Source organism: Dermacentor albipictus, chromosome 1 (assembly GCF_038994185.2).
Source record: "Dermacentor albipictus isolate Rhodes 1998 colony chromosome 1, USDA_Dalb.pri_finalv2, whole genome shotgun sequence".
Lineage (NCBI taxonomy): Eukaryota > Metazoa > Arthropoda > Arachnida > Ixodida > Ixodidae > Dermacentor > Dermacentor albipictus.
Window position 1 is genome coordinate 149,359,361 of NC_091821.1, and position 20,455 is coordinate 149,379,815.

The 20,455-nt window shown below is 45.7% G+C and overlaps 1 long non-coding RNA gene and 2 other non-coding genes across 3 annotated transcripts; all 3 read left to right on the forward strand.

The window, feature by feature from the left end:
• The first annotated feature begins 332 nt into the window (after positions 1 to 332).
• Positions 333 to 405, forward strand: TRNAT-CGU (transfer RNA threonine (anticodon CGU)). The gene has a single exon. It is a non-coding gene; the product is annotated as a tRNA-Thr (tRNA).
• An 8,902-nt stretch (positions 406 to 9,307) lies between these two features.
• On the forward strand, positions 9,308 to 9,498 carry LOC135903057 (U2 spliceosomal RNA). Its single transcript, XR_010564700.1, has one exon. It is a non-coding gene; the product is annotated as a U2 spliceosomal RNA (small nuclear RNA).
• Positions 9,499 to 16,148: 6,650 nt separating this feature from the next.
• On the forward strand, positions 16,149 to 19,849 carry LOC135903050 (uncharacterized). The gene is made up of 2 exons (XR_010564695.1): positions 16,149 to 16,263; positions 19,438 to 19,849. It is a non-coding gene; the product is annotated as an uncharacterized lncRNA (long non-coding RNA).
• Positions 19,850 to 20,455: the final 606 nt, after the last annotated feature.

The following is a 20,455-nucleotide window of genomic DNA, read 5'->3' on the forward strand; positions in this document are numbered from 1 at the left end:
ATGTACGCAGAAATAAGGAAAAAAACAGCTTAGCTAGAGGCTTCTTATGATTTGACTGACAAAAATCGGGCCCTTCGGTTTCCTTTCTTGTCGTTTTTTTACATAGCGAAGGTTTCGAATCCAGCAGCTTTGATGCCTTCAGGTAGCATGTGTTCGTTTATTGAGCAGTTGCTTTCATACAAAAATGTTAATGTAGACGTGGCGCCTGCGGCAGGAAGGATGTTCCACGTCCCCTGCCAAGGGCATGAATGGTGGCGCTGGCTAATACTCCCAGGATTAGTTAGTTCTAGTAGGTAGACATAAATACTCCACAAAGTGGATGAGAAAACAGCGCCGCGGTAGCTCAGTTGGTAAGATCATCGCACACGTTATGCGAAGACGTGGGTTCGTATCCCACCTGCGGCAAGTTCTTTTCGCGAACAAAATCTCCAACGTGACACTGGTTGGCATCAGACTTTTACGAACGGTTCTAAAGCGTAAGAACTTCTTGGTGAATACATGCCGTTCCGACCTTACCGAGACAGAAAAATAAATAAATTTTGGTATAAAAATTACGTGCGTGTTTCCTGTTCGTTGGCTTGCAACCACCAACACAATAAAAGCTTAAGGGCTACCTTTCAAGGAAGGAAGTAATGCTTAGGAACATAAAAAAAAACGGTAAAGTAATACCTTCCGCGAACCGCGGTATGTATTGGGGGCGATGCACTTTGAAGTCGACGAAATTAGATTTTTTTTTCTCCTGACGAAAACCGCATGTTACGTCACTCATATTGAAATTTCGTGACAAGTGGTCCGAGCAAATCACGGCAGTGTTTGCTTCGCGCGACAAGTTATTTGCGTCCACGTTGAGGCGTTACGAATTGCGGCCCATTTCTGAGCGCGAAGTCGAAGCAGAAATATTCATGCGCGCAGTCTATCCGGCCCACGGGCCGCGTCCCTCCAACACACGCCACTGCCAACGTCGGGTGAACCGGAAGAGGTTGCGATTGACAGGTCGGAGACAGCTAGCATGGCCAACCGCGTTTAAAAAGTAACAGGAGACCGTTCTTCCCTAGCATCGAGCACTTTACGCATCGAGCCTGCTTATTCGCCAACTCCGGCAATACATACGCAATACAAGCAAAATATTTATTCATAGCAGTATCCGGAAGGACAACGTGGCGCCATCGAAACAAGACCATTAGTGGATTTCCGGGCCGATTGGGACTTGAATGACACTTGAAAAGAAATAATAGTAAAGCCCCTTCTAAGGCACGCTGATACTACGCTCAGCCTCCGGTCACCGTCCGTTTCAGCTTTGCAGGCTGGGGTTATATTTACTATCGTTTCCATAATAATAAGCTCAGGGACAGTATAGTATATGAAACTCCTGAAACGAAACGGTCGCGAGCGATGCGCCTGGAAGAGCTGTCTTTGTGCTTTGTCAGACTTTTAATGCGAAGCACATTTTTTCCTCATTCTTGACACATTACGGTACGTAGCGTCCTGCCTCACCTCGCGTTAAGAAAAATAAAATAATGTGCGACCGATGTGGGAATCGAGCCTCTGCCAATGAGCACAGCAGCCGGGCGCTCTATTAGGCCACGAGCCCACTTTGTTTTTTTCCTCTATTACATGGAAATATGAGTAACGTCATGCGAGAATTATTTCTATTATATTTACACACACACACGAAAGAACAAACGCACACATGCTACGCAGTCCAATGAAAGTTAACAAAATCGGGCAAACAAGGACAAGCGTCTAGATGCTGAATCCACTCAGGAGCCGGATCAAAGGTTCCAACCGCTCTGCGCACTTGAGCAGCCTGTTTTCGAAAAACAGACCTGATCGACCGAGATGGATCGGCATTTTTGTGGATCATGCGGCTTCTCCATAATGGATACATCCTTAATAAGATAACAAAATCGTACAGCGATTTAATGATTGTCTTTTCGAAGGAAAGGAACCGGATGTTGTAAGATATGAGAAAATGTTTTTAAGCATGAAATGCTTTCAGCTCCCGTTGTCGGCGACCTTCAAGTGACCTTGAGTCAAAAGCGAGAGTCGTTATCCGGGCATATTGAGAGAACCAAACGAGATCATCCGGGCAACGAGTCAAAACTTAAGAAAGTGCGGTCTCTGGCCCCAAACCCTTTGTGCAGGACCACCTTGCATACACTAGTTACTGCTCAAACAAATTACAAAAAATATTGCTTCCGAGTTCGTTCTAATGTTTGTTCCCACTATCACTCAAGCTGTAACTTCTAGTACGCTCAAGTTTTATTTGTCATTTCCAACAGTGACGTTCAAAGGCAGTACAGGGCATCATACACTTCATTGTCGTCTTTTGGCGCTGAGGCCGGGTTGCCTGAGCTCTTTTAAACGCCGGCTGTCGGTGAGTTTAGCAGTGGGAGTTTTTCGTCGCATCAAGAGATAACTCCGCATTGAGGCTCATTGAATCGCCTCATTGAAAATCGCCTCATCGAGGCGATTTTCTTCTAGCTGGGCAGCATTCATATGGACCAACGCACAGTATGGCGTGGTACAGTGCGGTGTGGTGTGGTGCGGTGTGCTGTTGCGAACATGCGCTACACCCATTTTAAGATTGTGGCTAGTATCATCTCCGACCAATGTGCTTGTCCTTACATGCTGTCAGGATTGGGGGCTCAATCCCATCGTCCGTGGTCCTTTGCCAAGATTGGAGTACGGCATGAATTCGAAGGTAGCTGGCCCATGCCGTCGTCCAACTTATTTACGCTGAGATCGTTGATGAAGTGAAGAACTGTTTCTCATCGAGAACGAGGAAAAAGGGTTTATTTACAGAAATTAAATCAGTCTAACATGACTGCTTGAGAAAAAGAGTATCAGTCCAACATGACTGCATGAGAGAAGTGACTCAGTCTAACATGACTGCTCAAGAGAAGTGTCTTCAGCTTTCGCACAACCACAGTTTTTATACACTCGATCCACCGGCCATACGAGGCGGCGACTGTTCGTTTACTCATCACCAACTCGCCGCTGCTCTGCAGATCAGTTTACAGACACAAAGGCACACACATTCCGATGCCCAAACGACGGCGTTGAAGGGGTGCCGTTCCGGGAAGTATCGGCGCCGATCGAGGGTCGCTCGTTGTTTTGCGTCACGCCGAAGCGTGAGAAGCACCAAAATACGTCGTTCCCGCGGCAGCTTGTCCATGCGTGTCAAATCAGCTCCACGTTGGGGAACTTCGAAACCATTGTTCACACACCGAACTCGTCCCTTCACAATGTCGATGGGGCTGGAGGAAGGAAGCGGTTTTCAGCACAAAGGCCGCTTCTTCGAACGCCTCCTAGCTGCAGTGACGGAGAGGGTGCGGAATGCGCGTCTTGCCCCCCTTGTCGTAATCGGGTGGCAATCTTGCTGAGCAGCTCGCCATTCTTAACAATGCTTACATCTACTCTCGATTACGAGAGAGCAAGCATTTTTTAAAAATAGTTCTTTGTACAAATGTCCCCAAAAATGAAATGTATCATGACAAAGAAAAAAAAAAGCAGTGTTCTGTTGTCTCGTGTTGGTGGGAAGGTCTACTATTTGAATTCCAGAGTAAATATACTCCTTATTTAAAAACGCCATGTTTTAGTTGGCACGGTGGAAGTGTGCAGCTTAACGAAAAATGTTTTCGCTGCTGGCGTTATACACATTTTACGGACATGGTAAAGAATACCCGCGGTGGTTGCTTAGTGGCTATAGTGTTGGACGGCTAAGCATGAGATCGCGGGATCGAATCCCGGCCACGGCGGCCACATTTCGATGTGGGCGAAATGCGAGAGCAATGGTGTACTTAGATTTAGATGCACGTTAAAGAGCCCCACGTGGTCCAAATTTCCCAAGTCCCCCACTACGGCGCGCCTCCTAATCAGATCGTGTTTCTGGCACATAAAACTCCATAATTTAATTAATTTTAATTTTTAATGGTAAACAACATCGGGGCCAAATAGAGGCACATACGGCTTTCGATACATCGGTTCAGAAAAAAAGTTCTGCACAAATGTGATATTAAGCGACGTTCGTTCAACGCAAAACAAATATTGTAGCGTGAATCTGGTTTTTCAAGATGAAATAGTCTCAACAAGTTCTTTTAGGAAGCCCCATAACAGCAATTCTTGAGCAACGTTTGCCAAAGCCAGCCAGCTTGGTTTGGTTAAGTTTGATACCTATGGGAATGACACCAAAGTACTGCGGAGGATCGGATTTGAATCGGGAGGCAGCTCTTTGAAACACCCGGCGCGTGCACTTAGTGCCACTTTGTCGTCTTGTTTCCTTGTGAGAGCTCGCGCTTTGAGGCACTGTGTTAGACTACCTCTGGAGCCGGTCCACTTCGCCCAATAATTTCCTTGTAGCAGCATATACCCTACGTAGAAACTGTGCGATTTTGCACAGACTTCATGATCGCTCACGTTAACCAAGTTTTAGCACTTCTTTGCCGAAGTACAAATGCCATAGTCGGTTTAACATACACCACATGAAATATATGTACGTACGATTGTATAACACGCAGTCGCCGATTATGTCACAATAATTGTTTCTCTCGCTTAAGCTCATCCACTACTTGTGTAGAACTCAACAATCGCCGTGTCGTAGGCTCGCGTCGAACGGCCGGCGTAGAAATCACGCCATTGCCGTCATACGATCGTGTATACGACGTGGTTGTCATCGTGATGCTGTCGTCATACACACGCACGGTCGCGACACATACACACACAACTGATCAATTTACAGGAACACGTTGGTGCAGCTGGTATCATTTTGCGGAACCCCAAACAATGCTGGATAGCCAGGTACTTGCAAAGGACTTCGCATAACATAATTTCCCACAGTGCGTGGAATCTCAACCACGTTCTCTTGTTTTTGATGATGTCCATAAGGATGGTAATTAACACCTCCTCAGCCGACTGGAGCAAACACGATCGCTGTCTGGAGGTTGTGGCCAAGTCACAAAATTAGTCACAGTCGTCTTTCCTTATCCATAGAATTGACTTAAAATTCCAAAATGTAGCCAGGTTTTCACTTAATTACGATATTATCAAGTTACTTCAAGATAAGGAAATTTAATGCAGTATGTCTTAGACCTACGAGGTCTGCGAGCTGTCGGCGCATGCTACTGGTAGGGCCACCGTCGGTCCAACTATAAGCGAAGGCATAAAACAGTAGTGTACTGTGCACGCTTAAAATTGTAAACGGCAACGTGCAACATCAGTGGTCGCTGTGTGTTGAATTCTTCTGTTCATATGCGTAAACCAATACAACTTTGACAAGACAGGACTGACTTTACGAAGCGCTTTACGTCTTCCCTGGACATTTTAGAAAAGCTCGCCATCAGTTCGGCCGCATTTACACATTTTCGCGACCGGCCATACGTGAAAGGGAGCTGGGACATAGCCTGGTAAACGAGCAATTTGTATTCAGGTCGCTTCGCTCCGCCATACAACGCAACGTTCCTGCTTTCTTTTTCGAATCCTGATTTGCAATGCACATGAGAACAAAAACAAAAACAAGCAAACTATAGTCAAAACGGTGCGAGGAAACACTCATTCGGTGGCATGCGCGTCGTAGGGCAACCTAAAAGGAGAAACTACAGCGCGCGTTCCCAGTCGTCAGCGGCATTGCAGTGGGCCAACAAAAGTTCCACTGGCCTCGTTTTGCCACGCATCACCAGCCCACCCGCACGCTGGGAAACCGGGGCCAGCCAGCCTGGCCCCAGGCAGGGACCTGCACGTGCTGTATTCTAGATAATTCCGTGCAATGCTGTGCAAACAGAGGATGCGCCTTATGCAGTTACGAGGGTAAAAATCACACTAGACAGATGAAAACATCCTATCATTTCATGGCTCAAGCGTTTCTCGTCTTGCCGATACCGTTGATATGTGGTCATAGTGTTTGGTGGTAACGGACGCACTCACGCGCGTCAAGCACATCCACACACATACACGCACGTGCACACACATGCGCGTACTCGCACACACGTGTCCGCACACACCCCCATATAAAGAGGAAACGCACACAACATTAGCAAGTTGTGTCGCGGTCGTTGCTCGGCCGAATAACAGTGCAAGGAGAGCACGAAAGCACATAGCGACCACACGCAGTCGATCAGTCTTGCGAGAGACTTTTCCCGTAAGCCTCCTTTTCCGACCGTCGATCGCTATCCCATCGCGCAAGTCTGTTTTCGTAATGGAGACATAGCACATGCGGTGTCATAGTTTTGTGTATAAATGCGGGATTACTGACATCGCACTACATCACACAGGCATCGGCGCATACGTTGATAATAACAGGAATGTCGTTTACAATATCATTCACAAATATGAGTAAAAGTAGGGACCCACCAAGTATATAGAGCCCTGAGGGACGCCACAGTCAAAAGGAAGTCTAGCTGAGGGATGCCCACGAAAGACGACGCATTGTTAGCGATTACTAAGGTAGGTGGGGTAACCAGCTACCTGTTCTCAAGTATATATTGTCTAACCTAAAAATAGCCATATTTTGTGCGAGGCCTTGCCGAAAGCTTTTGAAAAGCCCACAACGATTGTGCTGATTTCTTCTAGTTATTTATCGAGTTTGCAAAGCCGCGTGCACATTTAATAAGCTGTGAGCAAGTAAACTTGCCATTTATATAAATATGTTTTCTTAACCAGTCAGTGTGATGTATTCACTCAACAACTGTGGTTGTGCATGAAGTAGCTTGCAAATTGCCCATATTGGTGATATCGAACGGTGTAGTTACGAATGGTACATTGCTCTTTTCCAGGTTTTTGAAGTGGTTATAGCCTGGCAGCGACCAAGTCACTCGGCATTTGACATTCTAGATGTGACTTTGAAGATAAAACCTTGGTGTTTATGCTGTTGCTGTATAAAATTATAACTCATACCGACGAGGGGGAAAATGTGCCACGAGCGGGAGCCTGTTGTCGTCGTCTTCGTTGTGGAATAAGCGGTGAAAGAAGACGTGCTACTGTGGGTTTCGTTCTTGCCGTTTGAACCTTAGAAAAACCTTTTAGGATTAGATTAAACTGTTCAAAATTTGCAATCCTTGGGTGCCTCTACGCTTAAGCACAGAGACGGGAAGGTTAGGTTGCCGCTACCTTTCCTTTTAAAATTTTATTGTGGATAAAAGCTTACTGCATATTGTGCGGACGTGTAAGGCTTTTAATTCATACTTTCGCTTTATTTCCGCAAATTCTGACAATATGAGGACAAGCGCATTAGAACTAATCAGAAGCGGCCGCTACCTCATCCATATTTTATTGCGCCCCAAATCGGCCGTGCGCATTATTTCGGTGCTTTACGCGAGGCAGCAGCGCCCCCCAGACAGCGACAGTGCCCTACACCGACTGTGACGAGCAAACAAGCGCCCCAAATCGGCAGTGCGCATACATTGGGTGCATCCCCCTGGGCAGCCCCCTTCATCAGCGCCCGCCTACCTACCTGGCAACGGGGCCAGACACCGACAGTGACGGGCAAACAAGTGGCTCACTTGGAAGCGACAGCATTCGCCGCCCTCCGCGGGAGTGGTAACGAGAGCGAAGAGTAATCTCCTGACCCTGACAAGATGACCGACACGTAGAGAAGGAACCAAGTCGACGACACCTTCGGGCAGAGAGCGTGAACTGTTTCTTGGAAGGAGCGCGAACGATATCTGTTTCCGGATGGCCTCGTCCTTGCTTCGGAGGTTTGATACCAGAGGCGGTGTTCTGTGAAGTGTACGACCCCTCTAATTGGCCGCAATAAAGTTATCGAATTTCCTGGTGTAATAGGGAAAGTAGAGCAGCTTAAAAAAGTCCGCCCGAGTGGGACTGAGAGAGCTCCGCCTAGGATCGGACTACTTGTTTCCATATGCAAGTAAACATTTTTCTTCCGCTCCTACGCACTCATCCCTATGCCTGGAGGATTCCTGGCCTGAACGCTACCCCGAGGCGCAACAATTTTTTCGCTTCAACATTGTTTTTTATTTACACTGTCAACACCATGTACGAGTATATTTAACTATACACACAGGACAAAGTTTATTATGTTTTTTTAAAGAGAAGGGGGAAGCCAACTAACAATTACTTCTAATGCTATGGATAGCACATGCCTGGAGAATGAATATGTTGCTGTATGTTCACCTTGCTTCAAATTCCTTTGGGTGTTTTCTTCACCCTGAAAAAAAAAAAAAGAAAACCCTGCAGACACCAGTGTCCCCTTCGGCAGACTCTTCTATAAACGGTATGTGAAATGAACGCGAATGATATGTGTCTCAGTATTGCTTCTCTTTCCAGTAGGCAATGCTATCGAATACACGCAAAATTGCCGCGCGACTGTCCGCTCGAGGCACTTTGCGTGTATTCGCGGGCTTCATTCCCGCTCGAAACAAAACACTTTTATGTAGCACGTGTTTAGAAGCAGAAAGTTGTATCGGAAGTTTTCAATGTTGTTCTAAAATGTTTTGATTGACGTTCTTTATATAACTATGATATTTGAGAAGTTGATTGATCAATTAAGACTAATTATGTAATCGGATGCAGTGCGAAACAATAATCTGAGTATGTCCAAGCCACGGCAAACAACATTATCTTGGTTCTGTCCAGCTACGTGGCATTTGCATATTTTTAAATCTTGGCGCATGATAGCTGGGACACCCTGTACAAGTCCCTTGCGAACTCACCGGCTACAATTCGCAAATTGCAATATGTGCCGCAATTAGCTAAAACTCAATTCATAGAATTTCGTTATTTAGTTGGTTATGCTTTTCGATTTCTTGTGCAAGTAACTTCCGCCTCTTCGAGTAATCCAGCTTAATGACTAGAACTGTGCTATCTAAAACATGTGATTTTTAAAAAAATTATATGTAGTTTAAAAATTACACGTATATGTCGCAGCAACTATTCTACTAAACGCGGTGTCGTTTGAAACGAATGAAATGAATTCCGTCGTTTCTTACGGCGGGATTCCCCAGGTTTGTCATTTCATCAGTTTGCAAAAAGTTGTTGCAAATAGAAAAAAAGCGGGGCCACAATAGAAAAAAATATCATGGGCCATTCCACTTTGTGAAGGTAGATTACCAGCGAAGCTGTTCAGCACACGACACGGAGGTGACGCAGAATTTTGAACAAAGGTACAAACTCATTTACCGTGATTTTTATATACATTCGCTTGGAGAAGGGAACCGCCGGCCCGAGGAGCCGGAGGAAACTAGACACGCGTGACGTTTCGATGGGAACGCTGCCAGGGGAGATCGGAAGGAAAGGAAAGGAGCTACGCAACCGCTTGGAACGCCGACAAAGAGATGGCGGTTCGTACGTAGACATGGCTGACGCGGGTCAAAGTGTAGTATCTGTTCTTATCAGCCTAATATCTGATACGGGTTGTATTTGAAACCAAGATATTAAACTTATTTTTGCAAGTAGGCTCCTTTTGCAAGGAGTGCTTGAAGCCTGCTTCACCTCTTCTTCGGGTCGGCCCGGTATTGCACTATCTCCGACATCGGCCTACGCTTTTTGCGCATGCAGAACAAGAATGCACGGAACCCTAGCCATGAACAGCTTCGCTGTAAAAGAAACACGCAGCAGTTATCCTATGTTTGCAAAACATGCACCATGGTTTGACAAAGTCGGCCGGGGATGTGGTGTCGTGGTATAGTCTTATCAGCCCCATGCAATATCGGGCGCATTTACAGGATGACGGACGCACGCTTTGCGGGACACCAAATAAAGGGAGCTGGATGTGCGCAATTAATCATGAAAAGAAATTTGTGGATTGCTGCATATAGGGCTGTACATAAAATATCACATTCACATGCTGCTGCAGTTATATAGGTCAAATATAGTTACGGGGAGAAAAGACGCTTGACAATATATTTACAAGATATATACAACGGGCAGGAGACAGGCATACAAGATTGAGCCCGTGCGCACGACTTTCGGCGATCGTCGTCTTCGTCAGTCCTCTCATCATGGTTCGCTCCTGCAGCGCACTCGTAATAATATGAGACTGTATAAACAAAAGGCTGGAGGAAGACAAAAACGGCTTAACGAAATGAGTGTTATCAACCGGGATAAGGTGCCTTAGAAAGGCGGGCTAACATTTCGACAGGAGGATCTATCTCCCATCAAAACATTTGCGAGCCTTTCTGAGGCACCTTATGCCTGCTTAAAACTTTTATACCACAGTCTGCTCTTCCATCTGTCAGCCCCCTTGTTGATTAACGAAAGGAAGAACATCTAACGTAGTGTTGCACTGCAACAGCTGCGGCTGTAAGCCTTGGTTTGAAGAAGCGAATGCGCTGAATTGTCATCACGTTCGGGGAACGCGGGAAACTTCCGAGGCCTATTAAGACATATGGTGACGGGTTCGTGAGTCAACCATCAGTAGTACACATTATAAGGAGTTCCCGATTTTGAGCCTATGTCAGCCCTAATCTAGTCTGGCTTTACTATATGAAAATTATTGCAATGCATGAGTTTTTACATTTTACTGCGGGTTCATTGACTTACCGATGTGTCATGTGTCTCTGATACAGTGTGTGATAACCCTATCACCTTTTGCGTATGTATGTGTGTTCTTGACCAACAAATCCAGTTGGTAGTTAGTGCTCGTGTTTGTCCTTCTTTCGCTAACCCTTCGTCATTTTCTTTCCACACGTCGGTGCTTCGGGCTGCAAACCATGGCATGAACTCGTTTAGAAGGCGCCGGATAGGGATTGTCCACCTCGAAAGCCGTGACTTCTGCAGTGGATGCCACGAGAAAATTGTCGCAGTTCCACCTAGGAGATTTGAGCAAAAGGAATATTTTTTTCCCTGTACATTTGCAGTGCTAATGCATCGGACACTTGGCCGCTATCAATCTGAGCTCCTCCGTTCATGTACCACGTTGGAGGCTTATCATCATGATTATTATGTGCTCCTTGTTCATGTCGCTCGTGCCGTCAACGCTGTTATCACGACTATGACGACGAAGAAGTCCACACCAATACACTGCCGTATTCTCAGGAACAACGTCTATACAGGCATTGCACACAATGTCATCCTCTACCATTATCGGTATTGATTCTTCTGGCCTCCGAAAAACATGCACAAACGCCCCCGCTCTCAGAGCCTGTGTAGAGCACGAAAACGTGCACTTATTTCCCAGCGCTGTTGTTGTACGATAGCACAGTGGTTTGCGGGCCTGACTCCCTAATGCACATTGTTGCAGTGGCATGAGTTCGAATTCTAGTGACGATGGCAGGCGTAGTTTTGTTTACACGTTTATCTGGCGACTCTCCGCGCCTTTCGTCTACGTTATATGATGAAGCTGCTGTGAAGAATAGTAAAAGACGGCTGGAATATCGGTAGCACAAAATCGGGGAACATAATGAATAGATTTTAGACAATAAATTTCTACCACGGCTCGAATGTTTGTAGATACGAACTATGGGTCCTAAGGGCTGATAAAAAGGGCAGAAGAAAAGTAAGAATAAAGAGCTTGGTGGCATCTACAACTATCTCGTTTCAAAGGGGACGCTCAGAATACCTACCCTAAAATCCATTGTTTGTAACGCCCAATGTTTTGCAACTTAAGTGTTCCTCCTCTATTCTGAAACCATGAAACCGGTTATATATTATGCAGATATTATTTAGTGATTTATATTTTTTCTACGTAGAACAGACAGGCGCTCACTGGGACCACTGTGTAGATCAATATGCTGTTCTATGTAAGCTGGCTTGCCGGGGCTTGGGTTGTCTGTACCCCGAGCAGTGTAGTGGTGGAGGCGAACAGTTTTCTTTTTCTTCGTCCTATGGCTATCTTGAAGCTGAGGGTGAGGAGGTGGTCTGACGACTCCACAATAATAAAGAGGACGACAATGGCTGTCGTCAGCGTAACGGAAAGACAAACGGAAAAGACATTCCCAGTTTCAAAAAAAAAATTAATAAACGCGTTTCAGAGGCAACTCAGCACATCACTCGTTGCCACGTGCAACGTGATATGAAAGTGGTCGGGTGGGAAGGCCTGCGAACCAGCTAATATCATTTTCAACCTTCAAATGCGCGCCCACATGCTCTCTCGCAAGCGCACACACGTAGTTGCCGTTTCCGAAGCGTAAAGCTATTTGCGAGGCAACGGGGTGAAACCAGAATCGCACGCTCCTTCGAACCTCTGAAGGATTCCGCTTAATGAAAATGGGTCAGGGACTAGAGTGAAGCCATTGTGACAATACGTTGTCTCGCGCCAGTTGCAGAAATTAGAATACAAATTATGTGCGTAAGAGTATGGTTAAATGCATGCAATATTTTCAACGCATCCAATGCATACATGCAATGGAATCCGTATGGTATGAATGGAATGCGTACGATGAACATGATGCAATGCATTGCACCGTTTTTTCGAAGACCTACCTCGTTAAAGCGGACCATCAAACTCCCGTAGAGCCAGCTGATATTCCCAAGATGGCCATTATTGCACCGTTCGGCTTCTTCGAGCATGTGAGGATACCTTTCGGCTTGGGAATTCCGCGCAGACTTTTCAGTGGATCGATGAGGTTACCAGAGGTTCAAACTTCATTTTCTCCTATTTTGATGGTCTTCTGCTTGCCAACCCATCTCATAGTGATCATACAGAGCCCTTGCGCGCTCTCCTCGCTCATATTGATGACTACGGGCTGATAATCAATCCCAAGAAGTGTATTTTGGACGGTTCAAGTGCTGAGTTTCTGGGCCGCCTTGTCACACAACAGGGCATCAAATCACCTGACACAAAAAAGAAAGCCACCAATGAATTTCTGCAATCAATATCAATGAAGAAGCTCTGTGACTATCTGGGAGTTCTTAACTTTCATCGCCGCTTCATTCTCCGCTGCACTCACCTGCTTAAGCTCTTGATGGACATGCTTGCTAAAAAAAATTTTAAAAAAAGAGGAAGAAAAAGAAAAAAAACTACCCTTCCGTCACTCTCGTGGAATGAGGCCGCAAAGCCTGCATTCACAGCAGCAAGAAAGGCTCTCGCAGATGTGGCCATACTCCATCATCTCGCGCCCCATGCTCGTCTCGGTCTTATTACCGGCACTTCGACCGTCGCTGTGGGCGCATTTCTGTAGCAGGATGCCGCCAACTGCGCTGTAAAGTAATTCATGCCCTTAAATGTCTATGACTCACACCCTTACACCAAAAAAAGGTGTGAGTTAGAGACATATTTGCAGCCTTTCTCTCTTTTAAGGGTGCAAATTACATTAACGTGCGACAACCTCTTGAATTAATTCTTCTCCGCGGGTCAACGTGTCTTTGACTTTCGTCTTCACACGAAATTCTGATTCTTACACTGCGCCTGAGCTTCGGCACTTGTGTTTGATCTCTGAGTTCAATCGACCTCCGACACGTTCGCGGTACCACCAGCGCGGCAGCTGACGCGTTTCCCCGTGTCAGTTATCCGACTTCGATGCGCAACCCTGTCAAGTGGAAAGTCCAGGCTGCAGCGCAACGCGTCGACCTTGTGCATTTTTCTGACTCACCGATGCCGCTAATGTTCCCCATCTTCCCCACGGCGTCCCTTACCAACAAGATTTAAACAAGTGTGACCCGCCCGCACGTGTGACCAAATTTTCGACTTTATAGTCCTTTTCAACACCCACCACAACAAGAGCCACCCAAGCATCCGTGCGTCCCAGAAGCTCCTCACTGCCCATTTCTGCTGGCGCGTTTATGAACGCGGACGAGCGTCGATGGGCCTCGTCCTTGCCTCCAGTGCCAACGCGTAGGGATTACCGAGCACATCGTCACGCCGGTCTCTCCTTTCCGGTCCCCTGGTGCAAGACTCCCGCAAGTGTACTTCGATCTGGTGGGCCTTCTACCTTCTTCCGGCGCCTGCTACCTACTTACATGTGTCGACCGCTTGCAATGCAAAAAATATGACCATTGTTCGGCGATTTTTTTAGTTTCCTTTGTTGACGTTCACTGCACCGAAAGCTTAAAACTACATTGACTCTCGTTTTTTGTGCCAGCCAGAGCTGATGAGCATCAACATGTCACGATTACCGACCGCCGTCCGGTGACTACAGAATGCACATTTCGTTTCATTTCATTTATTTCCTTCAATTAACGCACATATGCAGTGCGCAGAAATCTGTTGCGCCAATAGCCGAAGCTAGTTTAGGCACGTATTCGTGTACAATTTGTAGCAGCAAAAAAGGAACAAAACATTCTTGGTATTGCAAGCTATAACACATGCAGTCATTATAAATGTATACGACAAAATAGTTGTAAAAAGGCATGAAACAAAGACAATACTGTTATTGCTCAAAGTCATATAACGCAATTATTAAAAACAAAAAGGTCAGTGCTTAAAAACACTAAACAGAAACAAATGATTCATTTATATGCCTATTTTCGTTTTGTAAAATGTTAGATGACTCAATCGTTGTGAAATACAATGTTCAAATACCCAGCGTAGAGGGTGCTGAAAGGGTGTTCAGAACTCACTTACAACCGTTATGAGTGTCAATTTTTCTTATTCTTGCACACGCCCTTATTATGGGGTGTTGTGAGACAAATATGGGTGCTAATTAAATAGATGTAATGAAGGATGTAACACATGAAAACAATAATTTGATACCCATAAGGGTGTAGAATGTTTTATTGGGTACCTGCAAGAAATGAGTAAGACATTCATTCCAAAGGATTGCAAAACTTCGTACTCTAAATATTTTCGGATTGAATCATGTTGCGGCTAAGGGTAAAATACAACGAAGACACTAGAAGCTTACATCGCATAGTTATGCTAATATGAAAACGCATATCAGTAGACAGGCAAACATGATCTGACTGAACTGACGGAGTAACAGAGGTGAGCTCGTGTAGTCAGCGAAAAACTGTATACCAACAAAAAGCCCTTGAACGTCGTAGGAAGAATGCCCTTTTTGTGTTGACGCAAACGCTGAAGATTTACTTGATGCGTCGAGATATGGCGCGCACTGCTGGCTGCACGGGACAATGGCGTGACTCCTTTGCCATATCTGAATGCCTCACTGTCGAGGTTCAAGCGTCGCAATTTTGTGCGTATATGGTTTGCTTTGAAGCCAAGCTACCAGTTTTTAGCGGTCGCTCCAGCGCACAAACAGCATTGTTTGATAAGGTAGCACGGAAAAACACAGGATTTTCTCATATAGTGTAGATAACAGTTGAACCACCCAAAAAAGTCGCTTGAGAATAATGGGTACAACAGATCGAATTGCTCGTCCATATGATGAAAAACATAGCTCCCGGCGTCGCCGAAGCAAATGCTACGTACGTGATACAACTTGTGGACACGAGATCGAAGTCTACATGCCACTTGGACGTTGGCGGTTGATGATGCCAAGGTACACGTCCTGGCGCCCAATATACAGGCTAACTAGTCAGGTGCACGGTTTTACCATATGTGACAAACTTTGTTTCTGGTCCGGTCATTCGCAGAGCTTTGCTACATTTGTTGCTCGCCTGTTCTTTTTCCGTAAAGAGTTTCAGACTCATGGTCACCGTTCCTGCCTATGGTAGCAGTTTTGCAGGAGCGATTGCTCCAAAAGAATCAAGCTCCCGTATTCGCTCTCGGCCATTTCTGGATTTATTTTTTTCTCTTATTTTCGCAGTCCCTTCCATAACGGCAGAGCAAAAGTCGACGGTGCGCCACAGAATGGCGTGACGATTAAGCAGAGTGCATGCCGCGCGTCCATGAACATGACACGTGTACAAGTACGTAACAGTCAGGAAACAGCTGGGTTCTGTTTTTTTTTAGGTAATAATAAGTTCTCATTACTTTAGACATGTAAGAAAAGAATTACTTTCAGGGGAAAGTGAAAGAGAAAAATTATTTTAGGGGGCTCACGCAGGGTCTGTGTTCGCACCGTAGTGATTTCGTAACCCGTTCCGCTGACCGGAGCTTCGAAGTGAGAGTTGTTCTTCCGTCTCCGAATGCGGGGGTAATGAAAGCTTAACGCGGCGAGTCCGGGTTAATGGGACTCATAAATGGACACGCACGAGTAAAAATAAGCGTTCCGTGCCTGAAAATTGCTAATGACGGCTTTGCAAAAAAAAAAGAAGAGAACAAAGAATGTAGAATGCGGGGCAGAAAGCCAACCTTGTTGCGTAACAAGCCGCACCAGGTCAACAATTTCAACTCCATATTCTCACCCATTCTTAAGGCCGAATTCTAGCGTATATAAGGTGGGTAGACCGGGCACCGGTACCACAACCTACCAGTGAAAAGTCTGATAAGCCTCGCTCTCCTCACTTGAACAGAACGCAATGCATCTTTACGTGAGTAAATGCACGTTGTCTTCGGTTCCTTCGAGTTTATGCAGTTCTGCGAGTCTCACTGAAAACTTTGCCAGCGAGCCTTGACATGAAACGGCTTTCTGGCTCAGTTAAAGGTGACATCTTTGAGCCTCGTTTCGCAAATTATGACAGCAATGCATTTATATCTTATACTGTTCTGATAGGGCACCTTGCTGACGTATATTTCGTCGCCAAAGCTGAACTGACCCAAGCCACCGCAAACAAGACCGGGCGCTAAACGTTTCCCATCAGACGGGCCAGTTTATATTTCATTACGATAAGGTATTCGAGAATTGTACCAACACAGTGACCGACGCTTTCCAGATGATATGCTCTTATGACGCCAGTCCAGCAATTAGAAGTTACAAATTAATATACAAGCTCCTTTCAGAGTGTTGTGCGCTACAAATGTTAGAGAGGCAAGTCGTTTCAGCGAGTGTGCGTCGACATGAATGTGACTTGATTGGTTTGTTTAGAAGTATGCCTTGATGGGGTTATTCAGAGATTTGCGTGTGTCCTCGCGTCCGTGGGGTCTCTCAGAAGCTCCGCCGTTCCGTGTCGAACCCCTCGGACTCTCTTAATGGTGTCGTGCCTCATCAGTGTTGGTGACGTGTAGTTCTTGAGAACGACGTCCAGCACAGGGGACAGACAAATACCTTCATTTTTACGCAATCCCCTTTCACTTTGTTTTTAAGTATTATAGGTTGTGTGAACGTAGGAATCTGTTAATTATATCCCATTGCAATCGACCACCACTCACTGTGATACGAAAGGTAAAGAGATTGAAAGAAAGAGGAGAGGGCAAAATATATATGATGTGATTGAGACAATCGGGCTTGTAGGTGAAACAGAGCACAGGCAAACTTAAGCGGAACTTTCCAGATGAATTAGCTCCTAAAACCGAAGACACGCACAATTCATTAGGCGGCAGAAAATTTTAAGGACCATTTCGTGTTCCGAACATACTGACAAGTTAATATGGCGCGAATTAATGAAAGCTTTTCCAAATTTGTAGTCACATATATGAAAAAAAGGAAAAAAGATATCCGTAGAAACTGCTCTATAAAATGGGGATTTGACTAGCAGAAATTAGACATTTAGGTAGTTAAAACACACGCTTCTAAAATACTCAGAAGTGTCTAGTTTTTAAATTGTACCAACGAAATCGCGATCGGAATTAAAGTACAGTGAACCTGTTCGTGGCAGAATGAGCTCGTGCAAGCGGTAACTGAGTGGTCTCTGTGAGCCCGAAACAGATATTGCGGTAAGAGGAAGGCGAGTTCGTTTTCGATGATTCTTCCCTTCGATGTGTTATTACTTTTTCGCTCCGTGGGCTGCATACGGGGGACACTGATATACGGCACTGTTTGCGTCATCATCTGCATTTCGGTTTTTGCATGTCGTGGTAGCCACGCGCTTGCCACACGGGGGTGAAACAGCTAGACAATCAAACCAAACTCTTCCCTAATATCTCGGCATAAAGATGAGTGCTCGAGTAGATTTGTATGAAACTATAGGCCAGAGGTCCAGCTCCCTTGTGTAATGAGATCAGAGTTCAACGGCCATATATATATCTTCTTGACGTGTTCGGTTATGAAACGTGAGTTGATGTAGCGAAGCCTCAAGCAAAGCTGTATTCTTTGTTATCCCAATGAGCGTCACGCCAGTGTGAATCGTGAGTTAATCTTTCGTCATCATCCGCCGCTCCTGCCTACATCAAGCTTGCACTTATGAACAATGGCGGCATTATTTATGAATATGACTCACATTTCTGAAAATGCTGCTTCCGTTACGCCTCCGCCCCCAAAAGATATCGCGAAACACGTATTCCTCATTTACCTCCCTGACATACTCAAACAGTCTGATATGCCTCTTTCGGCAATATTCCAATTGGCTCAGTCTCACATGTTCGAAAAGTTTCCAGATTATCTTCAAGTAGTCAAAGATGCATCTGTACAAAGCGATGACAAAGGTGCCTCTGCAGCTTTGTTGTGCCCTTCGACTGAAGTACGATGTATCTTTCGAATACCGCATCCAATTTCGTCAATAACTGCGGATCTAGTAGCGATTAATGTTACACTGACTTACGTGCAATAGGAGTTAACCACATCGAAGATTGCCATGTTTGCGGACTGCCGCACTGCCCTTAGCAGGTTACAACGCAGTAAGATTGATTGCCCAGTTGTGTGCAGCATTACTGACTCTGCAAATAAAATTTCATCACGTGGGGTATCTCTCGTTGCGCAATGGATACCTCCACACGTAGGAATCAGCGGAAATAAAGAGGCTGATCTACTGGTGTCAACTTGCGCTCATAACGACTGTGTCTGCCCTGAAATATTGTGCAAGCTTGATGACGCTCCTCTGCTGATTCGTCGCCACCTTCCCAAGCAGCACCCAGACCAGCGCGTCGCAAAAGGAAAGTTCCCGTCCCGTGTTCGCGGTCGAGGCTTGCCTCGTCGCGCTAGAGCGCAACTACCCAAGCTGAGGTTCGGCTGCGTGAACGTGCGCAAACGTTTATACAGACAAGGACGTGTGGCCAGTCCATCGTGCACGTCGTGAGGTTGCTGCGAGATGCTTCAGCACCTAATATTGGAGCGTCCCGCTTTTAGTGCGCAGCGCATGTTGCTAGTGAAAGACTATCATCTCCTTGGCCTGCGGTGTACGAAACTCGACGAATGTTTGTACCCAAGTGGTTGTGCGTCTCGACGCGTTCAGGCACATCGCGCTCTACTTACTTTTCTGAAATGAACCAACTTAGGTTCACGTTCGGAGCATCGTACCATTTCTTCTATTTAACATTATGTAGTTGCGTGACCTTCAGTGACCGGCCCTGCTGTGTGTGATCCGTACAATGTGTTCTACTTTATTCTTTTACATTTGTCCTGTTGCTCTTTCTTTGCTCTTGTCTCCCCTCCTACCTATCTTCCATTTCTGTGTTGCTGTCACCTCCCTTCTGAAGAGTAGGCAGGCGTTGTGCCCCTTCCGGTTGCAGTTGGCAGCCTGCTCCTCGATTTCCCCTTCCTGTTAAATGTATATATGTTTTCAAAGCAAATAATAATGATAATTATGATAGAGATTCTCACAATTCACCTTCGAGCTCTGGTAAATTAACGCGCTGAATACACTTGTGTATATTATTTCCTTTTCTTGCAGTGGGTACTTTTGGCGGCCGCCCTGGCCACTGGAGTAGCAGCTGGCGGCTACGGTCACGCATCCCTTTCTTATATCTCCAAACCAGTAGTCAGGGTTGGCTATGTATCCAAGCCAATTGTGACGTATGTCAAGCAGCCGGTGGCCACGGTATCCCACGTAGTCAAGCCTGTACTCACTATCAGTCACGGCTACGGAGGTGGCTATGGAGGCGGGTACGGAGGCGGCTACGGAGGAGGATATGGTGGCGGATACGGTGGCGGACACGGATACTGGCGCTAGCCTCTGGGCAGGCTTTCACCAAAAAGGGCGCCATTCTATTTTCACCCGACGCCCGAACGCCAGCGATAATTTTCACTGCTTTCATGATTGTTGCTTTCTCTTGTGCGAATGAATAAACCACTACGCATCTGCACCTGGTCTTTGTGACCTCCTTGTGGCACCTTGTGACCTCCTTTGTGGCTAAACAGCACGCTATCCTCCTATTTTAAATATTTTTGCTAACAAACAAAGGCTACGAAAAAAAAGGAAATCAGCAGGGCTGAAAATTAAAGACCAATATATATATATATATATATATATATATATATATATATATATATATATATATATAGGCGTGATGAAAGTAAAACAACACAATTCCGTTTGTTCGAAAGTATGCCCTGCGGCTTAAAATTTGTGAAGCAAGCACGTTATATTAACAAGCCTAATTTTTTGTATTCTATGACCCACAACAGGGATCTATGGTGAGGATCATACACCTACGCAAATTCCCACTCCGTAAGGAATGAAAGGCAATTTGGAGCGTTGTTATTTTTTTTATAGTTGACTTTGAAGCACATTTTCTAATTTCTGCCTTGTATTGAATTCATATATCGCAGTACTCTCAAATCATACTTTCCCGGAAGCACACTATTTAGAGTGTCTTAGTGCCGTCGCCCCACGTGATTGATCCGCCGCTTCGCGACATCATCATGGGGGCCTGTGCCTGCGGCAACTCTCCTGCGAAATAAATCAACTA